Here is a 21,915-nt window from a genome sequence, read left to right as displayed (position 1 = left end):
TTACACGCTGGATGGCTGGAAAACGGATAGATTTGCGAGTAGACTAAGTGAATGTGCGAGAGAACGCAAAAAGAGAGAGAAACTATAAAGTACAAACGTTTGTTCGTCGTCGTCTCGGACGACAGCTCAGGGGTTACTTTTTCTTTTGCTATCTCCTTCGATTTTCATTTCCATCTTTTTCTATCTTTCCCCTATTCGCTTCAAAAATTTCACTTTAATGATAAGCACACGGGAGAGATTTCGGATGAACGAGTGCTGCTAGCCTAACGTCCCGATAATTTATTATCTCAAGCATTAAATGAACACCTGTGCACTCACATCGGATAGCGACGATAATGTAAACGAAAGAAAAATTCACTATTAATTTATTGAAAAAATGAAGAAGCTATTTTCGATCCACAAGATAAACGATAATATATATATATATATATATATATATATATATATATATATGTACATACATAGTTATATACATGTATATATATATATATAGTTGTGTACATACATAGTTATATACATGTATATATATATATATATATATATATATATATATATATATACGTATTTATATATATATATATATTATGTACATAAATACGTATTTATATATATATATATATATTATGTACATATATATATATATATATATATATATATATATATATATAAACCTTATGAAACGAAAATGTATCGCGAAAAAATAACATCGCTTAATGATTCGTCCAACAATCTAATTTCCGATCGCATTTTTCCGTACCAATTAACGAAGTGGATTTTCCTAAATATTTTCTATATCCGTCGCAAGCATCGTTTCCGTGCGTCGAAATTTCCGCGGAATATTCGGCCCGTCGTCGAAACTTTGAAATTATAAACTCGTCAGGCATTTAGGAGAAACGATTAAAGCCAGCTCGCATACTTGTTGGTAACGAGAGAAGAGAGAGAGAGAGAGAGAGAGAGAGAGAGAGAGAAGAAGAAGATATCGGTTTATACAAGGACTAAGCCGACGATGGCCGTCGTACGCACGTTCACCGACCTTCTTCTTCTTCCTTATCTATATTTTCATCTAGACGTCTCTCCTCTCTATCTTCATCTCACCTGGCAGACGATTTATCAAGCCGGCATAACGGCTTATTCAAACGCATGGACACCCTGCCGCGCTATGATTTTCTCTCTTACTCCCTCTCTTTCTACTCTCACAAGCTTCAAAAGTCGAAAACATAGCTAACTCACTGAGATTATCTTAACGATCGGTTTCCTGTCGTTCACGAGCATCGGATTACTTTTCTGAACCTGTTAAATCTTCAAATTAAAACTGTTCTCTCAATCATTTTTTTTCTTTCTAAGCTATGAGAATTTATCAGAAACTTGTTGCTTAGAATTCAATAGTATTTTTGAGTTGAGATTCTTAGTTTATGGCTAGATTAGAGAATCGTAAAAATTTTTGTGAGATAGATATGAGCGTAGAAGAAGAAAAAGAAGAAAGAAAAGAGGTACTTGTAAACCAACGGAATTTATTGCTTCCAGTTTCCTGCTTACCACCCATCGAAATCGATTTTATGAGAAAGAAAGAGACAAAGCTCAACTAGAACGAAACGAGAGATATACCTTTTCCTTCGTCGTGCCAAACACGAAACACGACTCATCCTCTTTCTCTTTTTCTCTCTCTCTCCCTTTCTCTTTTTCTTTCTCTTTTTCTTTCTCTTTCTCTCTCTCTCTCTCTCCCTTTCTCTTTTTCTTTCTCTTTTTCTTTCTCTTTCTCTCTCTCTCTCTCTCTCTCTCTCTCCCTCTCTTTCTCTTTCTACTCTCAAACCCCAACCTCCTCGTCTCTACGTGCGATGGTATTCTGAAACTTTTTCGAATATCGGATTGACGTATCGCCTCGAAAATAGCACGACGAGTAAACAACCGATACGTATTCGCGTCACACCGAACGTCTCGAGGGATGTCCGGCTCTCCGGATGTATCCGCGCGTTTCCACAATGACGGCTGAAAAAAGAGGCAAGAGGGAAAGAAACCAGTAAAATAGAAACAAATTTCAATGAAAGAAAAATAAAATAAGAGACGAGTGACATATTACATGAATAACGTACGATTAAAGTGCATTTATTATCCTGGAACTAGGAAAAATTAAATTTTGATAGTTCGAAATTCAAGAAAAAGGTGAACAAAAAATTTCAACTGAAATTCGGCGATAAGCAAACGATGTCTTAGCGAATACAGTGGCTTTGAACTTTGTTCTTTCTAACGACGATAAGCCAGCATCGAACAGCCAGTCTGCCAGCGTAAAAAGTGAGAAAGTTTGGTTCCACTTTCTTTGGCCCCATTCAAGCCGAGTTCGCGCGAATGGTCAGGGTCCCCTAACGCTTCTTCCATCGAAGAACTACGCGACTGTTATCAACATTCCACGAAAGCAACCCACCGAAAGTTAGTACTGCGATCCGTTTAATCGTAAAATAATACACCGTGTGACTACCAATCAAATTGTTTCCCAACGTTCTGAGTTAGCTCAAGTTCTCTTCTCGAAAACTTCCGTTTTCGTAACTTCTCCGTTCTATTTCGCCGTTCGAAAGTTTCCCTATTGTATAATAATAAAGTTAACTGATAATTTAAAGGACAGCCACACGAGTTTCTCTAGCTATGCGTTTACACGCATTCATACGAAAATAATAATTTTCAAAAGGATCATTCAAAAATTATCGACGATAAGAGAGAGGGCTCTTTAAAAACTTAACCTGTATGTTTAATACGTTCTTAAAAGAAGAGAGTATATATAGTACCGAGGAAAGAGAATGGTTTTAGTGCCCCTTAACGCCTTCGTAAGAGGATGCTCATAAAATCGAAAGAAAGAACTGTGTATAATGTCGCCGTTAGGAAAATTGCCAGTCAATTTGATCGAACGGCCGGTCGAAACTTTATGAGTCGTTTGAATATGACGAATTGCAGATTTAATAACCCCGCCGTTCCATCTTGTTGATCCTCGTGGAATTGTGGCACCCTTACACTCCTTCCACCTACCTCCCAAACCACCTCACTATCTACTTTTCTAATATTAAATCCCTCCTGAAATCGGATTTTGGCTACTGGTCGAGTATATACCGTTAGCTGCTCGGTTATGCTATAAACCTCAGATTCAACGATGCCGGAAATACCGGAATAAAATATTTATTTCTCCCATAAATGCAGACTACCAGTGGCAGAAGGGTCCGCGAGAAAAACCGAGTTACTTCACGCGGTAAATGAAACCAACTACCATTATTCTCTTCATTATCCTTGGTCTATTTCTAAATTATCGTTTAAAAAATCATCAGATCCTGTTATTAAAACGATGATGAACTTTATATTATCGTTATAGTTGCGTTAATTTCCTTTTATTTCGTATATTCGTAAACGACGTGACACTCGAGTTGCTCGTTTTCTCTCCCGCATTTGTAGGACAAATGTCAGAAAAATTGCTCGGCAGCAGCGGGAACGTATTAAGAAGAGAGCGGGAGCCCCATAAGAGAAGCTGACCGCATTAGTTCCAGTTCGTGTGTACGTACTTTTGTAGGAGAGTGAATAAGATAGAGAGAGAGAGAGAGAGAGAGAGAGAGAGAAAACGGCAGTAGAGGGCCGACTAATCATAAAGGACGCGGGAACGAAGTAAATTAATCAATGGATTAAACGCGAACTACGTGGAACATGTAGGGTGGTAGAAGAGAGAAAGAGACTGAGAGGAAAAGAGAGAGAGAGAGAGAGAGAGAGAGAGAGAAAGAGAGAGAAAGAAAGAGATATACAGATAGCAGACAGACAGAGAACGAGAGAGAAAGAGAGACAGAAAACGAAGAGGGTGGAGAGGCTCGAGGATGGTCAAACGGGGATGGCGCAACTCTGACATCTCTCGTTTGTCACACAAATAACCGAGCATTTGGCGGGAACGTTCCGACGGTATCCATACCATGGACAAACTCTGCAAAGGATGACGAATTCCTCTGAGAGCTGTCTCTCTCTCCCTCTCTCTCTCCTTCTCTCTCTGTCTCCAACCTCAATATTTCATCAAGTATCGTAAGATCTTACCAATTTCAGACAATTTCAAAATGAAGCATGTGCTTGAAAAATCTATATATCATTGGTGTAGTTAATCGATCTGTTTTTTTTTTGTTTATCATTCTTGTTTCTTAACGAATATAGAAATATTTAGCAGTAAGAAACATGAGCATAGACTTCAGAGTAACTCTGACATGCGGTTAATTCGTGGCTTTGACTTGGAGAGAAGATTGGCTGGAGTAAGATGAAGGGATAGGCAGGAGAATCCAATATGAGGCTGCGCCGCAATGTATCAAACATCCGTCGGTCTTCGTCTCCTCTCTTATATACACGAAGATCGTCAACATGCATGCCACAGCATAGAAGACGACACATCCGGCGCAACGCACATGATATCGCTTAGGTTTCAATGCCGACGTCGATTCGCGGTCTTTGACGACAAAGTTTTCCATCCGGCAAACATTGGTACGCGGAAATGCATCGAGCTCCGCGGTTGAAACTGAAGTATACAGTGGTGGTAGTAAGTGCCTTTTAATCGGGAAAAAAGGAATTTGTCAGTCAATCGAGCTGTCAATCGAAACTTTCCTTGATAGAAATGAAAGGTCTATTTTATAGGAAATAATCATGCGAGTAATGAGATTCGCGATTAAACTATTGATAAATTAAACTATTTTATTATCATTATATATTTTTACACTAATTATTTTATTGTTTAAAAATACTAACATTAATAATGTACATACTATTTGTATCATGTACACTCATTGTATCTTGTAGATGGAAACCTTCAGTTAACTTTCCTCGATGTTCAGAATAGGACACTAAATCGGATGCACATTCGAGGGCCGTAGAAACGAGCAAATTTCAACAAAGATGACAAGGACTAAGGGAAGGAGAAGGAGTGGAAATGGACGAACGCAGAGGTCGTCCGATGAGACAAGGATCCACCTAATGGTGGTAATGGCTAATAAGCTTCGAATCTATTCGTGCTAATGACCGATTCCCTCCGCTAGTCAGATACCACTTGTACCTAATACGCTTAGTACTCGCAGCAACTTGGCACTCAAGGCAAGTTTAGCGCGGCGACTCCTCGTTCTCTCTCTCTCTCTCCTTCCTCTTTCTCCTTCCTCTCTCTCTCTCGCTCTCTCTCTCTTGCTCTCTCTCTCTCTCTCTCTCTCTATCTCTTGACTCCATTCGACTTGCAAAGGTGAGTCCGTGAGACTTGGAATGGCAAGGAAGACACGCGTCACATTAGCTGTCTTAAAGCTAACACACCTAAAGTCCCAAATCGAACCTTAGTGCTACGGTGAACGACCTTCATGATCTTAAAGCTAAAGAAGAAAGAGAGAGGAAGGGAGAGAGAGAGAAAGAGAGAAGTCGATAATGACCTCATCTGGTTCGCGTCGCGAAACTTTCCAAGAGTTTTAATACCCCCGCTGGCGCACGGCCCCAAGAAAGCTTTCCTCTACTGTCTACGGCCGATGAAATAAAGACTCACCCTTCGCTTATTCCAGCCGATTCCTTTGTCCCTTTTCACTCGCGTCCGAATTCATCGAACGAAAGGACTAGAAGACCTGTAAATATTCGGACGAGTGTGTCCTGTGTCGATGGATTGTTAAAGCTCTCATTTCTCGTTGTTGAGAAAAGCTCGTAAGAGGAAGACTGGGACGCTTTTACATCTCCGCAGTGTTAAACTCATTGACCAAGTGCTAACTATAGAACACTCTTTCGGAGTTCCTCGTCATTCGTGTGTTACATATAGGTTAACATAAGATAAAACGGGATAGAATAAGAAACTTTTCTGCTCGATTATGTTTCATTGTGTTCACTTTTTATTTGACAAGTCAAATATTCGTTCAGATGTAAATATATAGTAAATGAAATGAAAACTATTCTCTAAACTTCTAAATCTCCATTTCATTTAATATATTTAAAGACGATCGTAAACAATTTCCTAAGCATTTTCCTTGAAAACTTCCGCTTGCATTAGCTGAAAAAACGAAAAGAAGGATGAGAGGAACTGCTTAGAGTTTTTAAAGACCGAGAAATGGCAGGAGTGGAAGGAAGGTGGAGGTGACGAGCTGTCAAACGGCGCACCGAGGGAAATTATTGAGCTAATTGTCGATAAGTTGGGACGTCCAACGAAATACTCGACTCGAAGCGACTGGAAGCGACGGTAGGGTGGTAAAGCCGAGAAGGTGAGGGGTTGGGAAAGACGCGATGGTGTACGCCAGCAAGCAATCACCAGGAAGAAGAGTTTTTCCGTTTTTCCACGTCGTGGCGAGATTTCCTCTTCTCTCCTTCATCTCGCTCGACTCTCCAGACAGAAATATGCGAAGCTACGCGGCACCGTCGGCCGAAAGGCTCGGACGCTTAATTGGACAAAGCCCCAACCTTCCTTGACGAGGGCCGGGCACTCAGCCTCGGTCGCAATATGCCGAAAAAAAAAGAGAAGAAAAATATGAATCGCTTCTCGCAGAAGCTCGCAGTATGTATGCAGAGGAATAGGAGTAAGAGAGAAAAAGGAAGAGATGGGAGGGAAAGAAAAGGATAGAACTAAAATGGGAAAAAAAGAATTAGCAGCGCGGTCAAAGAGCAAAATCCTCTGAGTACAAGTGGAAAGCTTCGTTGGTGGAGAATCAACGATTCTCCTCGCGTCTTCCTGCAAGACAAAGAATCCTGCGAATATAGCGAAAAAATTGAATTGTTATGAACCGTTCATAGAACGTCAAATATAAAGGTAATGCAAAAACGGCGAAAAAATATTTTATTAAGGAGAAATGCGAACGGAAACTCAGCTGTCCGTTTACGTTTTCCATCGACTACTTCTTTCCCCTTATTCCACTCCCTTTCCACCTTCTTCTCTCATTTCGCAACTTCTTTCCAAAGTTAGCTCACCATTAAGATCTTCTATTTGCACTGTCGACTGCTACGTCGTTTGATATTAATGTTTTTCTTACGATGTATTTCGTGTGCCAGTAATTACTGGTGCAAACAGAAGGCACGAAAAAGAGAAGGAGTGGAAAGGAGCTGGACGAATAAGTAACTGTACTCTTCGAATTACCGAAGAAGAGAGAAGAGACAGTTTCGGTATCAGTCGTTAAAAAGAGAGAAAATAGACAGGTATATGTACACTGGCTAATTAATAATCTACTCATTATTTGCTGAAAGTATATTAGTTAACTACGCTGAATGTAAAAATGAATTATGTATCGAATAATATAAATGATAAAAGCAACATTATGATGATTGTCTTTAATAAACGTGCTGAGACGATAAGAAACGAAAAAAAAATCTTCGAACCAACCGGTGCGTCCCGCAATGCTCGCTCATTTGTCTCGTAGTGGCTAATGAAATTATAGCCAGCAGCCTGTCACAGTCATCCTTTCACGAGCCATCTCCTTTTCCCCCTCACTCGACTTCGTTCGAGATAGATAGAAAGAGAAAGAAGAATACAACGGATGCTAGGGAGATGTGCATGGTGGAAGGATGAAAGTGTGACAGTGAAAAAAAGGAGGAAATGCTCCTGGGTGTTTCCCGAGAAAGAACCCAACGGAAAATTGCGGAAAAACTTCTATCACGGATATCTTTTTGAGCACTTTTCGCAGATGACGGAAATCAACGAACGATATTACGATACTTGCCGACCGGCCAACAATCTTGGAACACAGGCTATTAGGGAATGTAAGAGTGCGTAGGATGGATTGTAAAAACGAGAAAAAAAATCTCTACTCCCTGGAGATAACGAAAACAAAAAAAAATACAATCTCTCGGGTCACGAGAAAGACGGAACGTTAAATCTACTTTCAATAATTAAAGGGAAATTTGTAAACAGAACGTAAAAATTCTTTCCATCAGTTTTCTTGTTACCCCACAAAACTTGAAAAGTATTCTTTATGAGAGCACAAAGACGTACTTTTTATCGAGATATGTTAACTTACTCAGAAAATATATACTATTCCCTCTGGCTATATACCATAAAAGACGGTTACTCATAAGTTTAACGTGTCGTTCGTAGGCAAAACGTATCCCGGAATCCAGTTATCAGCTAATGAAAAGAACACCGGCGTCTCAATCCGCTCCACTCACAGAGACTCCTAACTACTTGGAAGATCGTCGAGGGTGAAGACCGAACCTTCAGAAGTTAACTCAGGAAGGGCTTATCTTACCCAGGATTTTTTAAGATTAGCCTCTTGTGTCGTATTAAGCAAGGACCATTTAAGGCAACCCCCCCTACCAATTGGAAGGGAAGCGAGTAGCGTGTTCTACCTTTCCTGCCCTCGATCGCTTCCCACCACCTCATGGGAGGTACGGTGGTGCACGTAAATAGCTACTTGTCGGCTCGTTTCGGAAGCCTGCATGTGCCGCTTGTAGTTCGCTTAAATTGAACCCTCCTCGCGGCATAATGTTCTGCTAAGAAATTGACGATAAATTCGATACGCTAAATTGCACATGCCTAACTTGTACGATAAATGCCGTGATAGGAAATAGAATTTGGTTGAAATTTCGAAATAATCGAAAGTCGAATAATCTTCTAAGGAGTAATGAAACATCCGACGTCTAACTATATGAGAAAAAGTTTATAATGTTGTATCCTAGAAAGTGACATCACGTTCGATAACGTTGATTTCGTTTTATTCGCGCTCGCTCGTTCGTGGAAAATGGTTTCTCCCGCAATTTCCTCAGAACTGCTTGTTACGTAAGTTTTCCGGCCGAATTGACTGCTCCTTTCCACGGCCAGATTATTTTTATAATTTTTCTTGGCGCTCGCCCTTTTGCCCTTTCGGTGGTAAGCAACCCCTTGAAAGAAGCCCCAATCTCGAAGACCCTTTAGCCAAGTCGGACCTCTACACCTGCTTGCCGTTAATTTTTATTAGGCGAGCGAATGACGTGGAAGCAGCACCTCTGCCTCGATTAACGAAGTTGCCTGTAAAGACTTTCTCCTCCTTATAAAGCGATTTTAATTACAACGGGTAACACGAGTTTTTTTACTTACGGGAGGCGACCTCGAACGGTACCTATCATCCATGAAACTAGGAAGAATTTTCGTACTCGTAAAATGTTCATATAAATTAAATCAAAGTCGTCCCTTCAATACGTAAAACTACCCTTGTTTTACTCGTGCTCGAAGGCGGTTGATCGGAGCCACTCAAACATAGAGCAAAGGCAAACCAGGAGAACAATAAAGTAAACAAACGAGTTTTTCAGATCGAGCGCGGAAAGTGTGCTGGCTCTGTGAACGAAAAACTCTGGTAGAGGTTTTAAATGTTGGTGTGGCCACTCTTTGCAGTGATAGGGTGGGAGAGGGAAAGAAGAGGAGAAAAAGGAAGGGCAGAAAGAGAAAAATAGAGAGAAAAAGAACAAGAGAGAACCGTTGAGAGTTCCTACGCTCCACGAACCATTGTACATGCTTCTTCTGCATCGAAAGAATTTTAATATTTGCCAATTTAGCCTGGCGTCCGAGAGAGGTAAAGAGGTAGCTTTTCCTGGCTCGCGATAACCACATCAAGGCGTTTCCAACGGTTCAACTTTTGCCTTTACATTAGTCAGCTACCCTATGCCAGCCCTCCTGGCTCAGCCGTGTCTAACGAAGAAAGAATGAAAAAGTACTGCACGAAATAATACTGAAATCACTAGGTAGAAATCCTGTGTTACAACGTATGTATGCTTGGTAATTGGAAATAGTAGCATATCCTTCCAACGACCGACATGAATTCCCGCAATAAACATCGACCGAGTCTCGAAACAACTGACCAACAGTTGGGCGCTCGACAAAACGTTCTCCGGTCTCTTCGAAAACCAAGGTCCTTCTTCTTCGGTCAGAGAGCAAGCGAATGTCCTGTAAGTAAAGAGGTAGAGGGAGGCAGAGCGAGGAAGAGAGAGAGAGAGAGAGAAAGAGAGAGAAGGAGGAAAGTGGAGATGCGAGCGCAGTCGCGGCGAACTTTGATATTTCGTAATTCCATTGCTCGCAATTAGGGCCGGTAATTACCATAACCATTAGCGGGCCAGCGGGACGCGGGTCCGGGAAACTACCCGGAACACTCGAGATACCCAGAGTGTGTCCGAGACATAAATACTGGTGGTCAGCCCTGCTGTAAGAACGGAGCACACTGTCCTACGCCACGAACGTGCGAACTCCCCCGACGAAGCCGGACACACAATCAGAAACTTCCCTGAGGAATGCGAGCTGCCGTGAGTTTCTTAGGGTGGTCGAATTAAACTCGTTTCGTTCGTGCCAACGTCGTAGGGAGTGGTGCTCCAAGCTGACAAGGAAGGACCGCAACCTGAAAGACGTCCGAGGTTGGAGGATGGAAGGCGATTTAAGCTAGTCTCGATCTATCCCAAAATAGAAGATTACGTTTCCGTGAAAAATATTTTTATCTCCTACATATAATTTTATATTTGTACAAAAAGAAAAATTTATATTTATCTCATACAGATGCTTATATAGATACCTGCTTTAACTTAAACCTTAGGACAAAAACGAACAACAACGTGAATTACACGCTTCAGGAAAAGAAATAAATCCGATTAATCCAGCATATCGAGTTTGAAACAATGGCCGTATCGAATAGGCATCTGAAATATCCAATTTTCTGAATGGAAAGGCATATTAACCAAATGCTCAATTGCTATTGGGGATCAAGAGTGGCCACTGGCCAAGCAACTCCGCTGCTCACGATATCGTAACTGCATTTCCCCTGCAGTAGCCCGACAGCTTTACCTCCACCTCTTCCTCCTTCTCTTCCACTTGCACTTTGTGGTACATATGTGTGCTTTCTCCCTCCCTCTTCTCTCTCTCTCTCTTTCTTTCTCTCTCTCTCTCTCTCTCTCTCTTTTATACCTCTTTCATTCTCTTACCCTTTGGATTCCATTCCTACTTTTCGCCTTTCTCTTTCTCACTCGGCTTCTCTGTAGCGGTATCAATTAATCTGCCCTCTCTGACCCTTCTCACCATGGATGCGTTCAACACACACACGCTGCGTATTTTTGGGCAAAACTTTGTTTCGTAGATTACGAGTCGAGATACTCGTTCTCCCCTTTCCTTTCCTCTCCTTTTCCTCATTCTCTCTACCTTTTACCTCTTTATCTTTCTTCTTGATTTTCATTTCACGATATGGGAAAAACATTCGAGTGTAGGTAAGTACATATGTGCCATATCGAATAGAGAAGCGTCAAATTCATTGGCAAAATCCTTTCGACGATTCAACCTGAATAGAAACAAGCATTAATAATAAATAATACAGTGACCGTTCGAGGACTAATCTCGAAATTCGGCGACGCTCCATTTCCCTCGTCTCATTTTGCGAGAAATTCGTAAATCTCCTGAGACACAAGAGATGTCTCGAAGTCGATAGTGATTAAAACTTTGACTTAAACTACGCTGTCCAGAACTCGGCTAGCTATTCGAGAATCGATTTAGTATTCTAGTTATGCGATAGCTGTGCAAGCTAGATACACTATACCGATCAGCTGCGTACGAAATGAGACTCCATTTCGTTCTGGAAAATAATTTGAATCTCTTACTATCTGATTATAACCTTATGCCAATTACTTATTATGAATAATAAAATGTGAATACTTTTTTAAGAATCATACTACTAACTTCGAAACTGAGTCGTGTGTATACATTATCTCGAGTAAATGTTAAAGAAAAAATTGTAGGACATGCTCAAGAGAATAATAAAATCATAAAAATTAAATAAACTATCATATAAAAATATAACACAATTACGTAATAGAATATAAGCGGATTGTCACATTCGAATACTTTAACATAAAACATAAAACTACATCCATTCAATCAGAATCTTTCTCATGACCTACACTCGCTTTAAGTATTTCTCTTTTAAACAAACGTTTGAAAGTGGAATTTACACGTGTCTACACACATTGTCACTATTCACCCACACATATGTATATAATGTATATCTTACCATGTATAAGTACTTCTTATATCTTATTTCACATAAATATTACAAAGTAAAGTTAATCTAAATAAGGACCTGATAATGCGGATCTGAACATCGATTAAACACCGATCGAATTCGACGAACAATGAGACGTCGTTCAGAAAAAGAGGAGAAAAAGAGAAAGAGATATAGGGAGAGAAAAAGGCGCCAGAAAGGCTGACTCTTCGATTTATAACGTACTAAAATCGACGATGCGTATGATCCGCGTGTGTCACGTGAGCTTCCGCATGCATCCCTTTTCTTATTCTTTTCATATATAGGGCAGAAATGTTTACGATCGATTCTCGTTGATTGAATTCACCACGAATCGTACTTACTTATATTCGAAATATTCAAAAAAATAAAACTGATCGGTCAAATTTACGAAATTTTTGTCTTTTCGTAACAAACCAATTGAAAAATGCGCTAAAATGATACGTTTATTTGAACGTTTGATATCACTTGATATAGGTAGGTCAAGCCTTTGAAGGAACGCCAACCCTCGACATGTCGCATAAATATTTTCCACCGCGTTTTTCTGCCCTCTCGAAACGAAGAGGAAAATGTTTATCGTATATTATGAAGGAAAAGGAGGGAGTAAAAGTAGTAGAAACATTTGTTAGGATAAATTCCAACTGTCTGTTAGAGAAAAAGAGAAAGAGAGCACTGGCGAAAGCGCCGAGAAGTTTTGAATGTAACGAATTACTCGAATATTTAATGTATATACATGATTTCGGATTTCGTCAGTGTGCAAAATAGTTGAGAATGAGGGGACCGCCACTCGAGCACGCTCGTATCAATTACCTAACTGCGTTTCCAGAAGGGAATAAAAATAGCAAAAAGAGAAAGAAGGGAAACGAGCAGAGACGATTCTCGCTCGTGCTGTCCCATTTGTCTGTCGGTAACTTTATAATTAATAACATTATAGAGGTGTCGGTTATCGCGAAATTCACTCCTGTACCCAACTAGTCTGTCTACTTTTCTCTTTTCATTTTTTTTTTCCATACGTGATAACAATTCAAAAAGCAAAAAACTTTTCCTGGTTGGATTCACTATTATCTCGTACTCTTTTCTTCCTTTGTAAACAAATAACAAATAAGTAGTATCATGATATTTCCATGGAAACGACAATCGCAACGCGATTTAGTTCATATATGACACTAATTTGTAAACAAATAAAGCATATCTCGTTTGATCGTAGGAAAGAGAATTTCGATAGATCGCAACGAAAGCAGCGATGTGGTTTCCGTACTTTGCATTCGGCCCATTCTTATTCTCCTGAAATAACCTTAAATTCTGTTTGGCAGTCCTTTTTACACAAAGGACCGATATGTAGATCGGGTGCGGGGTCCGCTTCGCATGAAAAGCTAATATCGTACTGCTACGTGTTCCGCGTGCGTGATGTTACGTGAAAGCCTGAGAAAAGCTAGGAGAGTAAGAGAGATGAAAAAGGAGAAAAAAAGAGAAAAGGAAAGAGACTATGAACGAGGCGTAAAGAAGAAACGAAGAGGGTGAGAATTCGAAGAAATTCGCTCGCGATAAAACCATGGCTTTACCGATCATAGAATAGTCTACTATATGCAAATTCATGCTCCCCTTATATAAATAAATAAATATATATATATATATATGTATATTTGAAAATCTAGATCGATTCAACTTCCAAATGCAGATTATTAAAAAGGTTCGACTCCCCTTGACGAGAATCTCGTTCGAGTAATTATCGAAAGTGTCGAAGCAAGCCTCGTCGTCACTGAGACAGAGTTCTCCCGCAGAGTTACGCAGACATCTTCTCCGAACAACCTATTCGAAATCGAATGTCTCGAAATGCACTGGCCACACCTACGATCATGCAAATGACAGAAAAAAAGAATAAATAGTATTTTAAAAAGCGAAAAAAAAATAAGAAATAATTTGATTATGTTTTATAAATTATTCATTCGAAAGAAATATTATTTCTGCGAAATCTTTTATGTAAATATCATATATGTAAATCATTATTGAATTATTTCTATATGTTTTCACATTTAAAATACCTTGTAATTAAATAAAAGGGATGAAAAACTACTTTACTAATTAACTCATTATTCCAAAAACAAAAATGTATCTTCTTTTTGTTGAAATAATAATCTATTTACTGATATTTAAAACATACTGAAATACTTATCATAAAGTAAAAAAAGAAATAGAAAAATAAGGAGAGAAATTTTCGAAGCGAACTCGATTTGCACAAGCTCTTAATTCTTGATTCTCCACAATGTTAACTATCGTCGTCGTCGTCGTCGTCGTCGTCGTCGTCCTGGCCGTCGTTTCGTTTTCTCGTCGTGGCGGGTGACGTACGAAACCGTACTGCTTTTCGGATGAAATAGGCGGTGGTAGTAATGTCTGGAACGGACAGATCCCATTCCGGATCGCAGATCTGCCACCCGCAACTCACCCACCCCAAGCTCGTTTCTGACCGCGACTCCGGTGCAAAAGTTTACCTTGCTCTCGCTTCGTTCGCCGCACCTTGCAGGTGAAACGAAAGACCTTAGCTCGATGTGAGAATTCCATCGTGCATCGCTACTCTCTCTCTAGTTTGTCCGAGCGAACGTTTCACCGAACCGACGAGGTGAAATGCTATTTCTAGTAAAATCTCGCGTAAAGTCTTTTCCTATCCGAAGTATGTTATGCAATTATATGCCGGAATGTGATATATATATATATATCCGAATATGGGATTACGGAAGAATGAATGTATGACGAACAAGTGGAAGACTGTTTAAAGTTATTATTACGTTGTTAACTTATTTAAATTTCAATCATACTATATATTTCTACAATATTAATAATTGCCTTTATTTATATTATTTCGATGATTTCTTCTTAAATAAGGAAAATACAAACTGAATATCTGCAGGAAAATTATAACTAGTTTAGAAAAACGTTCAAATTTCTTTTTGTCTATATATCCTATCGTTTTACATTATCAATAATTATTGATAATACGTCAATGTGATAATCAATAATTATTGATGACATTTAATTTATAACATATCATTTTGATGATTCTTTGTTTCTTTCTTTGTTTAAATAACTTTGTGTAAAAATTAAGTATCAACAAGAAAATTATATCTATTTTGAGAAAACATCAAAGCTTTTTCATGGATTTCTCGAATACGGTTCAAGTTTGCGAATATCTCTTTTCGAAGGGAGCAAATCGTCTCGTTTGCGACGCATCGTGAGCATTGTTGTACGTAACTTTAGCTGTCAACAGTTTTATGATCGACGCCCTCTTCGTATTCCTACTGCTTTCATACCCCCTTCCTCGTCCTTCGAACAAGACGTCTACCCTTCATTCCCTATGTCTCTCTTTCGAAAAGCATCGTTCACCTATCGCTTGTCTCTCTGGAGTGCATTTCATTTTCGTCAATAGCATGGGGACTATCGCAAGTCGGTGTATTTGTCGCTCTCCTACCGAAATTTATGAACGACGAGCAAAGGAAACCGCGACCCACAGATTTATATACGCTCTTACGTTTGCTTATATCCCTCGACTCGGCAGGGAAAAATACGTGTGATCGGTTTTACACGCGACTTTTACGACCCGTATGTGGCCATCGCTAGACAAGTCGCTCAACGTAAACACTTCTTTTTCTCAAACGACAATACGATTTTCGTCGAAATAAATCCCTCCTCAAGAAGATTTTGACAACTATGAAATCACTCGAGTTTCGCAAGAAATTGTCGAAACGTTCAAAAGACCTCAATGCGTTACTTGTATTACAAACATGAAAATTTTCTTTGTGAGAAAATAACACTTCTACAAAAATTTTTTTTATTATCAATAAAAAAAAAATAAAAGTTAAACATAATACTTTCTAATGAACTTATTTTAAAGATTATCAAATTTGTTTATGTCTATATTCTGCGTTTATCGCTATAAATCGGCGAACTATCGAGCAGAAAGTTTCAATTTGTAGTAACGCATATAATGACACGGGTAAGAGTAAGATGAAGAGAGACAGAGAAGTTGCTTGTATTACCGACAAGTTTAGATTTCCCTGACCGGCCAGGCGGTATAACGGATATATGTATGCATAAAGACCGAAATGTTACTATGGCCCATCTCACGGGAATGTTCTAATCTTGCTAACATTTCTACAAATTATAACACATAAAGCTTTCTTTTGAAAATTCAGAACATACATAGTACAGTCCAAATATTGGCCAAAGAAAAATAATAAAAATCCAACGAACTCCAACAAAAAGTTCAATTATTATCTTTACTTACCATCGAAACAAGGTGCCATGAAAGAAAGAAGAAGAAAAAGAAGAAGAAGCTCAAGCTTCTATTTGCGGATAATATTGATTAACGCCCTGACACCCTCAGACTCCGACAAATTTCATATTTCCTTGTCACGAGAGCTCTCTTTTCCTAACGAGTTCAAGTTATGATATCCATATAGAAAACTCACGCAACATATCCTTCCCGCTATTTCTCCTATTTACTCGGCTAAAATCTTCCTTGTATTTATACTATCGAGAAGTTCGTATGGATGAAAAACATTGTCCTTGAATTAACACGTTTCCGCGATATTTATCTAAAGAATACAAGAAATATTAGAAGATCAATTTGCTCTAGGAAGATATAAACTTTATTTTTCCCCAAAAATATATGATTTTCGAGTATCGCAAAATACAAAAATATACCGCTTGTTGAGTTGAAATTGGCTACTATTCAACCACCAGGAAGCAAGAACCTTCTCGAGCAGTTTGTTCTTCTACTTGTTGTTGTTGTTGTTGTTCGACAAACTGCTGCAAAATTACTAACCGGCCGCCTTCACACAGCATGAGCAACGTTAACGATATTTGTACCTGGAACCCACTCGAACTTCTCTGTCATCCTTTCGCTCCCACTTTGCACCCTTTCCTTTGCCAACGGCAGGCAAAGGGCTTACCACGGCTAATGGTCAAGTCTTCACGAGCTAGCCACCACAAAGTGATCGCCTTCTACACTTGCCGACTTGGAACGCGAGACTACGTGGTAGTGAAACTCAAGATCTTATTTCATGAAGCATTGATATATAGAATATAGAATAATAAAATCTAAAAAAAAAATTTTAATACGAAGGGAAATAAAGGAAGAGGATTTCGAATTTAATTCCGAAGAAAGAAAGGATGGGGACGTTAGTTGATCGTCGAATTACGAGAAAAACTCTCGCTGCTTAACAGCCGATTAACGATCTACATCGAGATTGCAATTGTACCGCTTCGACAGGCTATACAGCCGAAGTGAAAGGAAGGAAGGAAGGAAGGAAGGGATTAAAAAATATTCCGATATAAAAGCAGAAATAGCGGCTCTGTCTACAAGAACACGCTACGTGAAAAAGGGACGGTGTGGTGAGGAGAGAATAAGAGAAAAAGAGATAGAGGAAAGAGAAAGAGGGAGGGAGGGAGGAAATCCAAGTAATTAACAACTTTTTGAAGCCGAGGGATAATCTCTGGACGGATTCCCTTCGTTTGGCTGAAAGAGTTTTCCCCAGCGCTAAGCCGTGACCATTTGGCCAACGTCGTCGTCGTCGTCGTCGTCGTCGTCGTCGTAGTCGATGTCGTCGACGTCCTTTTCTCGAGCACCACGTCTCCACGTCCTTTCTCGGTATTTATAATTAAACTTTTTTTCCAGCCAGTGCTGCTCGCTCTTCAGCTTCCGTCTATTCCTCGTCACACCGGTCGGTCCTTAGTGATTCTAATTGTCGAAGCCGCCGTGCTTTGTCAGAAAATTTATTCCTCGGAATACGCACGTTTATTCCTAAAGTGGAATCTGCGTTAAAAAAGGAAAGAGAACATTCGTTCTATATCTTGTCGCCCTTTAAAAAAAAAAGCAATCGAGCGTTATTAAGTTTTTATTTCTTTTCTCTTTCTATCTATAAGATCATTCAAATCTATCACGTGTAATTAAAAAAAAATCTATGTGTTGTTATCTAAATAAAATAATTCCAAGATTTGGCGAATAAAAGTGTAACGAATCAGAAAAAACTAGATAGGTAATGTAGAAGATAGAAAAGGTGACCCAAATAACTTAGCAAGTTTGTAGAACAACCACCCTCGTTTTCCAGAAGAAACTTTTAATACATCGGCCTCGCGGATATATATCTATGAAAAGCTCATTGCAAGTGCTTAACTGGTCACCATCTAGCAGATCGTTAACATGAAGATTGTGATGCTTATTCTATCTCTTACATACAATGAAATGGCTAAGTAATTGCAATGTTCGATTCGTTAACTTTTGTCAAGATCAACGAGCTGTGAATTTAAACGTTAATCTATAGGAACAATGTATAACATACAATAAATGAAATTACGAAAAACTTTTAATTATGCGATTTAAACAGGATTTTCGTTGATTTAAAAAAAAATTTTTTCAAACTAATCACATCGCATCAAATAAATCAAATAAAGAAGAAAAAGATGTTGCGTATTCTCGGTCATGATAAAATAGAATCTGTCACTATCACGAATGTAATGTCACTGTCTCCAGCCCGCCACATTTATTTGCTTTCTCACAGGTTGTATTTCTAGTAGCTCACGAAGCAAGAAACGTATGCGACCTAGAGACTTGTAGATATATAGAGAAAACGAAGCATAGATACGATTCAAACACGACGAATGGCTCGCCTATTGTCGTCTCGCTGTTAATTAGATATCTAGACTCTCGTCTCTAAAATTCACCTTACACGGAGTGTGCATCGCGTCAGTCCATTGTCGAGCTTTTGCGTGTTGCCTCCTTCATCCCCTTGCACAACCCCTCCTCTAGCCCCGTCGAAGCAAACACAACCGACTGTTCCGACTATAAATGGACTCAGCATATTCGCGACACCGAAGGGGCCAATATTACAAGGCGCGAGAACGTGACATAAATCCATGAGAGTCGCAGATGCGAGCTTTTATTCATCTTCATTCCTTCCTTCCTTTTGATCTTTAACTCTTACTACCTTAGAATTATCTTACGAATTCTCAATCATATTGATTAAATATTTCGTCGATAAGATCTCTGAATATTCATGAAAAATATATAAAATAAAAAATAATTAATCACAATGAATTATCTGTCAACATTATCATTTACATAAATCCAAATAATAATTTATTAACTTAAATTAAGGAATTAAATAAAGGAGTTACATTTCGTAAAGAATCAGGACAACTCTCTAGAGAAACTCGTCGTCGTCGTCGTCGTCGGACATTAATTGGCAGTCGAGATCTTTGTTCCAGGGCGCGTTTTCGTCCATTGTCGTCCTGAGCGAGCACCCAGAGTCGTCCTGTCACGGTTCGGTGGCCGCATTCACGGGATTAGCCAGGATCCGCGTGAACGCAGCCACGGCACGTAATTGCGGTACGAATTTCTATGGATTACACCGTGCAGAGAGTACGGTACAAGCATGCTCCCACTCATTCTCTTTCTCTCTCACTCTCTTTCTCTCCCTTCTCCTTCTCCTTCCACTTTCCACCGTTAACGTTACTTCCATTCTCGATTGCTCGTTGCACTCCCACGAAATGAATGCCCTGCGGTTTTCGGTTAAGTCCTTTTCACTAAAACTGCGATCCGAGTTAACGTTTGTTAAGTCCACGTTTCCCATTGAAACATTTTGAAACTTTTTTAATGTTCATTTTTATCAATGGAAATAATCGACTGATCGAATTCCTGTATCGTAAAGTTTTTCGTAAGATCGTTAAATCATTAACGATAGATAATGTTAATGATAATAATGATCGTTAAAGGATAAAAGATTCATTTAAATGCGAGCATATTTCTCACAATTTGATATTCACGTCCAAGCGAAAAAGTAAATATGGGTATATAGAAAAGAAGGTACAAGATTGTGGGCTCAGCCTCTAGGAATGGAGAGAAAAGGAAAATCGTAATTCGGCACCCTTCAACGACTCGGTCCAAACAGTGAAATGAATTATATTATTTGCCACTCGGGGTAGAATAATTAAAAGACAGCGTGGCACCTTGCATGGCATTTTACTTCTCTCCGGCGATCTTTCGAGTGAAGAGAAGGGTGAAAAGATTGACAGTGAATTATTTAACTCTCACAATTAAGGGGATCTAAGGATCCATTTTCTTTCTTGGATATCAATCTCGAGACAATTTCTTTAATCGTTCATTATATATTTGATTCTATATATCAAGGAGATTTTCTTTTCGAATTTATATTTGAATTTTCATACTTTTTCAAAATTCTAAGCGATCGTGAAACGACATTGAAAATATTCCACGTCAATTTTCGCGTAGATATTGCCTTGTCCCAAATACTATTCGCCACTCAGTCATCGTCGATTACATCGGTTCCAACTTCAAAAAGAGATCGATCAATTATTCGACGAATACGAATAATAGCAAGGCCCTCGAAATGTGGTTCTTAATTACTGTACTGTACTATATACATTACTGTGTATAATCACCATCGGATGTAAACGGGATACATACACATAGACATACGCATACTTACACGCTCACGGAGCGGCAAGAAAATACGTGAACGTAGCGTGGCCTTAATCAGCGCCGATGCGGTACGATGCGTAATGAAAATTGATGAGATAATCGGGTGGAGAGCGCGAAGGGTGGTCAAAGGGCGGAGAAATAGGATAATACTGTTTCGAAGGCATAATGACAATGAGCCACCTAGAAGGGCTACGGATTGAAATATACCGCCCTTTAAATTGTTTTTCTTCTAAACTTTACGATGAATTTTTCTTTAAAAGAAGAAAAGAAAAAAACACTTTCGAGAGGTTCGAACGATCGCGTTTTTCTCTCAACTGGAAAAAGTATTTTTCGTAAAGTCCATGAAGAAACGGCAGCTGAAACAATTGCCGGAGCAACGAGGCGCGAATTTCGGGAGAAAGTGAGGAAGAAGTAACGATCATTCGAATATTAAAACGGAATTTTCTCAAACGTGTGCTAAAGTCAACATACGGTAAGAACAATGATTCCTTTATCAATTTTTTTTTAGAGAAAAATCATTATGTTATTGCGTCAATTTATGTGAATTAAGAAACATGTTCTTAATTCGTAAAACTTTTAAGTTATTATAAAATTAAATAAACAAATAAACACCTATGTTATTCAGCTAATAATCGACGCTTAGGTGATGAAATGTTTTTATCAGATTTATAAAGTTTCATGAAATTTTGTCATACCTAAGTTCAGAATAATACACACACATTCTAATTATTATGGTGTAAAAATGAAGGAATAAAATAAATAGGAAAGAAAATTTTAAAAAGATGAAAGGAGTAGCAAGCATTATTATTGCTTCTCACAGTACACTTGATTTCACTCGTACTTTCGCATTTTTTATTAATCAAAACAGAAGTGGCAAGAGTGATGAACGGATATTAAGCGACGAGAGAGGCAAGGGAGACTCCCATCTAACAAGCAATCCCCGTTTGCAACTACCCTCTTAATTAATGCAACTTTTATTATTGTTTCCTTGAACAATCCAGACGGTTGCTCGCGCACACACTGCTTTCCATGTGTCACGATCATTTTTGCACCCTATCTCTCTCTCTCTCTCTCTCTCTTTCTCTCTCTCTCTCTCTCTCTTTCTTTTGTGGCCATTTTCTCTTGAAATATTCCATCACCTCGACACTGTGAACGCTTCGAAAACGCAGAGCATTAATTCAAACAACTTTCGAAACGAGGAAGGATAGAAAACGGAGCAGAACATGTCAAGCGGTGCGTGAAGCCACGACACAAAAGTTACGAGGGTGCGAAGCCAACGAAAGCGATGAGTATTGTTGCAAATCTTTTTATGTTATTTCTGTCGCGTTGATTACCTAATTATTTCAGTTTAACAATTAAGCGAATCTGACGAATTCGTCGATCTAACGATTGGCTCTAAAAAAAAAAAGAAAGAAATAGAGAGAAACGAAAGGCTGTCTTTTGCAAAGAAGG

General features: G+C 39.0%; 1 protein-coding gene across 5 annotated transcripts in view; it reads right to left on the bottom strand.

Annotated features, from left to right (window-relative positions):
• Positions 1 to 21,915, bottom strand: part of LOC118445754 (uncharacterized) — a 242,922-nt gene that overhangs the window by 166,215 nt on the left and 54,792 nt on the right. The gene's annotated exons all lie outside the window — the stretch shown is intronic.

This window comes from Vespa mandarinia, chromosome 1, assembly GCF_050613455.1.
Source record: "Vespa mandarinia isolate Hongniang chromosome 1, ASM5061345v1, whole genome shotgun sequence".
In the NCBI taxonomy this organism is placed as follows: domain Eukaryota; kingdom Metazoa; phylum Arthropoda; class Insecta; order Hymenoptera; family Vespidae; genus Vespa; species Vespa mandarinia.
Note: the sequence above shows the minus strand (reverse complement) of the source record. Positions and strands in the feature narration are given on the sequence as shown.